This window comes from Myiozetetes cayanensis, unplaced genomic scaffold (genome assembly GCF_022539395.1).
Source record: "Myiozetetes cayanensis isolate MyiCay16 unplaced genomic scaffold, myiCay2020 scf5-8, whole genome shotgun sequence".
Lineage (NCBI taxonomy): Eukaryota > Metazoa > Chordata > Aves > Passeriformes > Tyrannidae > Myiozetetes > Myiozetetes cayanensis.
This window is the reverse complement of record NW_026087742.1, coordinates 99,644,207-99,652,383: the sequence shown is the minus strand read 5'-3', so window position 1 is coordinate 99,652,383 and position 8,177 is coordinate 99,644,207.

Here is an 8,177-nt window from a genome sequence, read left to right as displayed (position 1 = left end):
CTTTCGAGCTAGATAACTTCATAGCAGCACAGATTAGCCTGTTCCTTTGTTATCTCTCAATCCTATGAAAATTAATATCCTTGGATAATAATAAACAGTTCCTGGATTTGCAGTACTGTCGGTGATTTATTGTACCTCTCAGTACAGATTCATCCAGATGTAGGACAGCAGATATCTTCAAGTAGCACATCACAAAAGGTAAAAAATTATAATAAGAAATTGTAGTATTTTTACGATATAGTTAATAAACAGTGTAAAATTTTGAGCTTTGAAACCTGCATTTCTAAGACATGATCTGAAATCAAATGGCTGATGCTTGTATATACCTGCATTTTCAGATTGTGAGTCTGCCTTTTGGGCTGTCATTGTAGAAAACAGTGAACAAACTACACATCTGTGTAAACTGTGAAAGGTAAAGGCTGCCCAGTGTTCAAAACAATGTGATGAATCTACTCTAGGAATGAGGGATCTGTGGGGCAGGTGGTTAAATACAGCAGGTAACTACCGCTCCATTGAATGTGATAATCTGCAAATACTCAACCTCAAAACTGTTCCTGCCTCTTCCTTCAATCTGGGACAAGGGATGTCACATTTCGGGTTCATCTCAGTCTTTTTCTCCTTTATTGTCAAGAGAGCAAACCACATCCTGGGGCACATCAAACACAGTTGGTTAAAAGAGGTGATTATCCCACTGCATTCAGTGCTGGTGCAGCATTACCTGTGAGCTGTGGGCAGTTCTGGGCCACACCATATAAGAAGGATGTGAAGTAACTCAAATGGGTCCAGAGAAATGCAACAAAGATGTCAAAGAGGCTGGAAGGAATGTCCTGTGAGGAGTGACTGAAGACTTTGGGCTTGTCTAGTTTGGACAGAAGGAGGCTGAGGGATGACCTTGTTGCTCTTGACAGCTTCCTGTGGAAGGGAAGCAGGAAGGGAGCTGCTGATCTCTCCTTCCTGGGATCCAGTGACAAGATGCATGGGAATGGTCCAAAGCTGCACCAGGGGAGGTTCATACTGGACATTAGGAAACATTTCTTTGCTGAAAGGGTGGTCAAACAGTGGAAAAGACTTTGTCAGTGTCCTTAAAAGCATTCTTGTAACTTTTGGTCTACCCCAGAGCAGTCAGGCAGTTGGACTAGATGATCCTTGTAGGTCCCTTCCAACTGAGCTATTCTTCACTTTTCTTTTCTGTTCTATTCTGATATCTGAATTAGCTGAGTTAGATTTTTAACCAAGCAGTTTGCAGTGTCTTTCACAGCAAGGTTTTCCTCCTACTTAATAAAGGAGAGCAGTGCTAATGTCAGCAATGTTTAATATGCTTTTATTGTGGTGCAATCAAGTCAGTACATTTTACTCTCCATATCTTTTACTCAGTATTTGAAAACTGCATTATTGCCACAATGCATAATTTTTCAGAGTTCCTACATATTTAAATGTTGGATTTATTTTAATCTTGATGATTTTAGTGCATCATAAAAATACTTTGCACAACTATAATTCTCACTTATATCAAAGTTAGATAGACTTCATGCTACTTTATCACCTACTGGAGTCATCCATGCCTCCTTCATGCCAACAGGACAACGGACAAGACTGGCATCATCAGAAGAGTTGGGAGATTCACCTCCACTTAGACACTGAAAACAGAGTTAAGTTTTAAATTACAGTCTTCAAGCTTGGGAATCTAGAAATTACCAATTACTCTAATATGCCTAAGCAGTTTGTAGAGCAGAGAACACAGCCCAGTTATTCTCCCCAGAGAACTTAGTGGAGTGCTCGTGACAGTGCTTTACCCTCAAGCTGCTGGCAAAAGCTTTGAAGATGTTTCTCCTCTTTTATTGTAAAACAGAGCTGGAGATAATTACTCTTGGTATGAGAAGGGAACTTGAAATAAAGCTTCTTCTGACCATATTACTGACTAGACTAAATGCTCGTAATTTCTCACTGTGGGAAGACCTGACTCTATCTAATCTCTTAAAATACATGTCCTAAAAGAGAGGAATTCTTATCAAGTTTCAATCAATTAAGTTTTGTACTTTTCAAAATCTTTCAAAACAGGCTACTGACAAAGGTGATATCCGGGAAAAGTGGATGTCAGAACACAGAGATGAAATAACCTCAGTAAGGTCTCACAAGAAGTCACAGTAATAGAAGCAGAGGTTTCTGGTGTTCAGCCCTCTGTTCTGATCCCTTGATAACATTGCCTTCATCTTTCTTGACCCAATGTCATTTTCAAAGCATCCTATGAGCTCCTTCTCTTCTAAAATTGAAAACCATCGTATCCTACACAAATCAATTAAGACATGAACACAAGACAAAGCCTTACTGATAACCAGCGTATTTTCCTTTTTTTACAAGAGTGATGTTATCTCGTGCCCAATGAGTTTTTTCTCAGTTTGCTGTTATTTTAAAAATGGTATGAAACTATCCTATTTCTCTGAGTAGTGTTGCCCCAACCTATAATCCTGCCTGTGCTGGCAATGTCAATTGCATAGTTTTTTGGCATTCCAGACCTTACATTGGTGGCAAATGAGAGCCTTTAAACCATTTGTTTCCCAATCTTTCTCTAATTCTGCACATGTTTATGCATGCATAAAATCTTCAGTTATTTTCTATATTTCCACACATTTGGTGGTTTTTTATAGGGTACCCAGACTACTTTTTTCCCCCACTTTTCATGATCACACATCCATGTGATGACAAGAATTTTATTCTATAGTCCCCTTTGCCTTGTTGGCATTCCTATTTCTCATATTATTCCTCTCTGATTTTGTTATCTGATAATGTTCATCAAAACCAGTACTTTTAAAAGGGTATGAGGTGTCTAAAGTATGAGTTATATGCATCAGGATATGGAAATTTTATTTAAAAATTTATTAAAATAAGAAAAAATAAAGAAACTGTATATTGCATGATTTACATCACTTTACTCATATTTTAGCCATATTTTAAAGACTCTTTCCTTTTAACCACTACCTTTGTCATACCTTCTGTTCTCTGTGATTTCTGTCTGAGCAGAGTGTGGACATCAAAAAAAAATCAATACACACCATCAGACTTAGTTGTGTAAATACAAGTCACAGTCAGCCAGCCAAACCAAATACTGAAGGATCATTAAATGATGATTAAAAGTATTATTTCAAACAAAGTCAAGTACGGAATACAATTGTGCCTTATGTTAAAATTCAAGTTTAAAACACTCTTCTTATATAACATATATTTATCATGCCTTTTTTATGAATTTAATTTTTGTGTCAGTGACAAATATTTCTGAACATGACATTAAATACACTCTGCTTTTACTTGTTATCATCAAATTGTACCACGTTGTGAGTGTCAGCAAGAGAATGACTGTCCTTGTCCCCACTACATTTGACACAGTTGTAATTTTGCAGTGCCTCCTCTCCACACACACACACACCTTTTATATTTCTTTTCTTCTTTTCCCATCAACTCTGAGCCCAGTGGCTGCTTTTAGCTCTGTGCTTTTTATGGGTCCTTTGAAGTCTGACACTTCTATTATAAGAGCCAAATTGGAAGACATTTAACACCCCCTATTTCATTTTCACTATAAAAAAAAGAAAAGAGTGTTAAATGTGAGGAAGCAGTGGTGAAAGCCATACCCAGACCCACAGGGGACTATTTCATTGATGGTGGCTCTGTGACGTGTCAGTTTAGTGATCCATGCTATCCAGCTGGGGAATACAGGAGGTGGCTCTCACCTTTCCCATTGCCTTCCTGTGACTTCTCCTGCCCTGGCTTCTCTACTGTGCTTTGTCCACATTAACATTAAACATGTTTTCCAGTTAAACTTGTTTCAAGCCAGAAGACCTAGTAGGTTGATGTGACTCCCTCCTTGTCTCAGACCTCTTCCCACAACATCCCACAGTCTGCAGTGAAACATCCTCCTCCAAGCAGTCAGGTTCTGCAACTGTGCTCAGTCACTGGAGTCCAACCTGAGGACAGATGGCTGAGGTCCAGCACCCCATGGAAAACAGCTCTTCAGATTTTCTGTGTTCAGTTCAAATATTTGATGCTCAGTGTTTCCCAGTAAATCCTCACTTTAGGGGGTGAAATTAATGACTATGGTGATAATCCTCCAACTGCCATATCCAGAGAACACTAATGGATTGTAAATGGAAACCAAAGCAAAAAATACATTGAATCACCACTATTTTCACAAAAAAAGTACTATGAACCACAGCTTTTATTATTACAGCAAGCTGGAGGAAAGACCTCATTGAAGATTTTTAAAATATCAGTAAGCAGCTTCTGAAGCTAAGTTCAGAAGAAAGTCTGTCTAGGAAAGATTAAAGATTGCCAGAGAGCAGTAAGCAGCTGACAAGGATGGTAGAAGCCATTCCTAAAGACAATGAACTTTATGTACCTGAACTTCCAAGGATAAAGAATCCACTAGGATAGTAATGTGAAATAACTTACAGGTATCAGTGCAAAGGACTCTGCTGTAATATTCCTATCCTTTGCCAGGCTTACAGAGAGTCATTACGCTGTTAAAAATGCTTCTGTTTAAGAAACAGCTTTGAACACAACCTGTGAAGGAAAAATGTACTAGGAGGTAGGGGAAATAATAGCCTGTATTCAGTTTGGCTTTAGATTGATATGCTCTTCTCAAACTACCATACTTGCCAACCATGGGCAAAACATTTCAGGACAATCAGAGAGGGAGCTATCACAACCCTGCTTAGGCTACAGAAGCAAGACAGACTCTGAGCTGTAGATTATGGGAAACCCAGACTGGTTTTCTTTGCTGGGCTGATTATCTTTATATATGTTTGCAGTTACTGCTTGGAGCCACCTGTGTCTGATTAGGACTGTCAAGTAACCAGAGGATCCCAATACATTCAGCTAATAGGATATGCATGGCTTTGCAAATGATGATGTCAAGTTGTCAGAGAAGAGATCATAACCCCTAGAACTCTAATGCCACCCTTTCTCAATGCTTTGATTTTTATTTTGCCTCCACACTATTATTATGTTCATATGAACTTGAATGATATTTCAATTTGGTGAAAACTTAAATTATAAATGAATTCATGCAGCTGAAGGGAAATAATCTCATATAAGTGTCATCTTTGAAGTATTGAAATAAGGGAATTTGAACCTCCTCTCAAGTGAGACAAAATTATCAAGAGATGTTCAGTAGAATTTGCAAAACATACTAAAGTGAAGCAACTCTGTGTGGCTCAGCCCTTTCTTCACCCCATGCCTGCACTCACCCCTGTGTGCCAGACTGATTCATTGATCTAAACTAACTTTCTCATTTCCAGATATCTCCTCATCCTCTTGCCATTTGAGGAGTCATTGGTTGCAGCCTGAATTTCTGTGTCCAAAAGGGGCTCACCATCAGCTGCTCCCTGGTCTGAACTCCTTGACTACTGCTTCTGCAGAGATTCCCTCTCCCTACTTTGCGCTCCATTTCATCCTTTGAAGAGAAAGTATTTTCACCTCCATTTAACACCCACAACCACCACACCCCAATGCCTTTGAACCTGTCTCATTGCTAAAGCTGTCCTGCTAAGGGAATTTTTTCCCTAGTGTTCAGATGGTTCTCGATGCCTCTTGAAACAGTAATAAATAATGGCCAGTCTTCGCGAGCGAAGATCCGGGGAAGGTCTTTACACCTTCCAGCCTGCGCATTGGATTTTTTAGGTGAGACACAGTGTGCGCGGAACTGAGCCCACCCTTTAATCCTAAGGTTCATCTGCCGGGGCCAAGCGAGCTTGGACGGTGGTAGCGAGGTCCTTAGGACGTAGGTGGGTTGCCTTTAAAGGCTAACGAGCCCCACCTGCCCGGGAGTGGCCCTGACCGGGAATCGAACCCGGGCCTCGGCGGTGACAGCGCCACGCCCTTACCACTAGACCACCAGGGGCTCCTCTTGAAACAGTAGGTCATGAAATAAAGGGCTTCAACTGCAGGCACAATCATGTTACGAGAGAGAATTATGACTGCCTCCAGAGGCCCTGGCATTGCTCAGCCCCCTGTCATCGCTGCAACCCTGCTAGAGTTAAAACTGGATTTTACTCTGAAAGGACCTGTTTCCACCAGCCTCACCATGGGCTCCCAGGGGAAACACTAAGCACAGACACAGTGGAAACCTGCTGAGGCTGGTGACACAAATTTCTAAGCTGGTCTACAAAGCTCTACAGCTGCTTGGGGAGAGGCTGGTTTACATCTGACAAGAGTGAGAAAAGGTCATGTTTTGTGTCTGGTGCGCTTTGCATATTTCTGCACCTCTTAAACAGCAGCAGGCCACTTTGAGTCTCAATTATGAGTCTCTTGAAAAGGGATTTGAATGCTTTTCTCATATAATAACGGCAGAACTAGAGTGGTGCCATTGCAAAAGCATACACAGAGAGACTGCCATTTCACAATTCTTCTTTTTGTGCTGAAAAACAATGCCAGGAATCACTGACATTTATGCTGCAGTGTCTGGTGAAACGGGTAAAAATAAAGTACTTATTCAAATAGAAGTGCATAGATAAATAGACAAGTGTACATGTACAATCATGAACAGAATGTATGTAACAGCCCCAATGTTACTATTGATTTCTACAAAACTATGAGTTGATATGAGAAGAGCAAGTTTCTTTCACAGTCAGGGAATGAAGAGACTGCTTGGGTGCCCAATATGGTAGGCAGGATTACTTGGAAGTGCTGAGCACCCCCAGATTCAGTACTGATAAACATGTTGAGATATGTCAGACTCCATCCTGGGCCTGAAGATGTCTGTGTACTGCTCTGTCCTGGCACAGGCACCAGCAGTGCTGGGCACAGATGATGCTGCTTGCAGGGGAATTGGGAGCTCCCTTTTTCCTCCTGTCTCCATTGGGAGCACAGGGGACATCTGACATTGGAAGAGGTGTGGATCTCCTGTGAGTTTGGGGTGAGAATTTATCAGGCTCTTTTTCACTCTCACTCATTCTTGGTTCCTGTTTCACAGGCCCTCACCTGTTCTGCAGGGCTTCGGTTCCCGCCAGCTCTGGAAGGAGCAGGCCATGCAGTGGGCAGTGAGCTGTCCATGGCACGGCAGCAAATCCTGCAGCAGTGTGAAGCAACTCCTTCATTTTTTGTGTAGATACAGGGAGTCTCCCCTCCAAGCAAATGCACAGACAGTCTGGTGGAACTGCAGTCCCTCTGAAATGGAGCATGGACTTTAATCTAGTCTCCACAGACCAAAGACCAGTGCCTTTGTTGGTGGGCCAGTTTTCCATGCAGTAAAACATGCAGGTACTCACTCCTGATGATGTAGCCCAATCTCTCTTGGCCATGTGTAAGTCAGACAAGTGGTGACTCCATCCAAGCACCCTGCATTTGTGAAAATCTCTGTTTGAGGCAGTGAACAGAAACTGTTCTTTTCTACCTCAGAATCCTCAGGCTTGGATCTAAATGAATTTAAGAGGAAGAAGTATCATTTCCTACAGTTTGTGCCTCCTGTGGTAAAAAAAGTGGTTTATATTGATGAGTGGAAGTCTACATATTTTTCATGAGAGAAGAAAGTATCTTATGCAGCACAGCAAAAGACAGTATTTCCTCTGGAGATTTATACTGAACTCACAAAGAGAGAAAAACAAATATCTCTGAGGAAAGCCAGCTTGCTTATCCACTCTTCATTTTTGAGTAGCCTGCAGCCTTCAGCACATTCACTCTCCATTGAAACTTTAGCACTGTTTTTCTCAGTTCCTAGGCTTTCCAAGAGGTTTTTTCTTTGGCAGTCAACAAGGATTGCAAAGGAGCATTCTCTTCCCCAGCTTGTCATTTTTGCAAATCTCTCTGAAATGAAATGCCTTCACACAGACTTTGTTGATACAACAGAGAGCAGTGTTTAAAATGCCCGTGAAACTAACTTGCTTGGCACAAAGAGTCTCCTGGTGGATACGGCAAGACTACTACTCAGTTTTAGGTTTAAAACATTTCCAGTAAAGCAACTGAGTAATTTTTGCCAATGACACTGGGTATTCCATCTGTGCAAATCCCATCTGTCTAATTTAGATCAATCCACTCAAATAACACTACTGGCTGTCACACCTTTGAGACATTTTCACCGTTCTTCAAACATGTCAGAGCCTGCGGTCAGAGTTCTGAGCAATGGGAGACTCAACAGTTCTTCATCATACCAGAGTTTTCGGTCTCCAGTTGAAGAATAAGTAGGTCTGCAT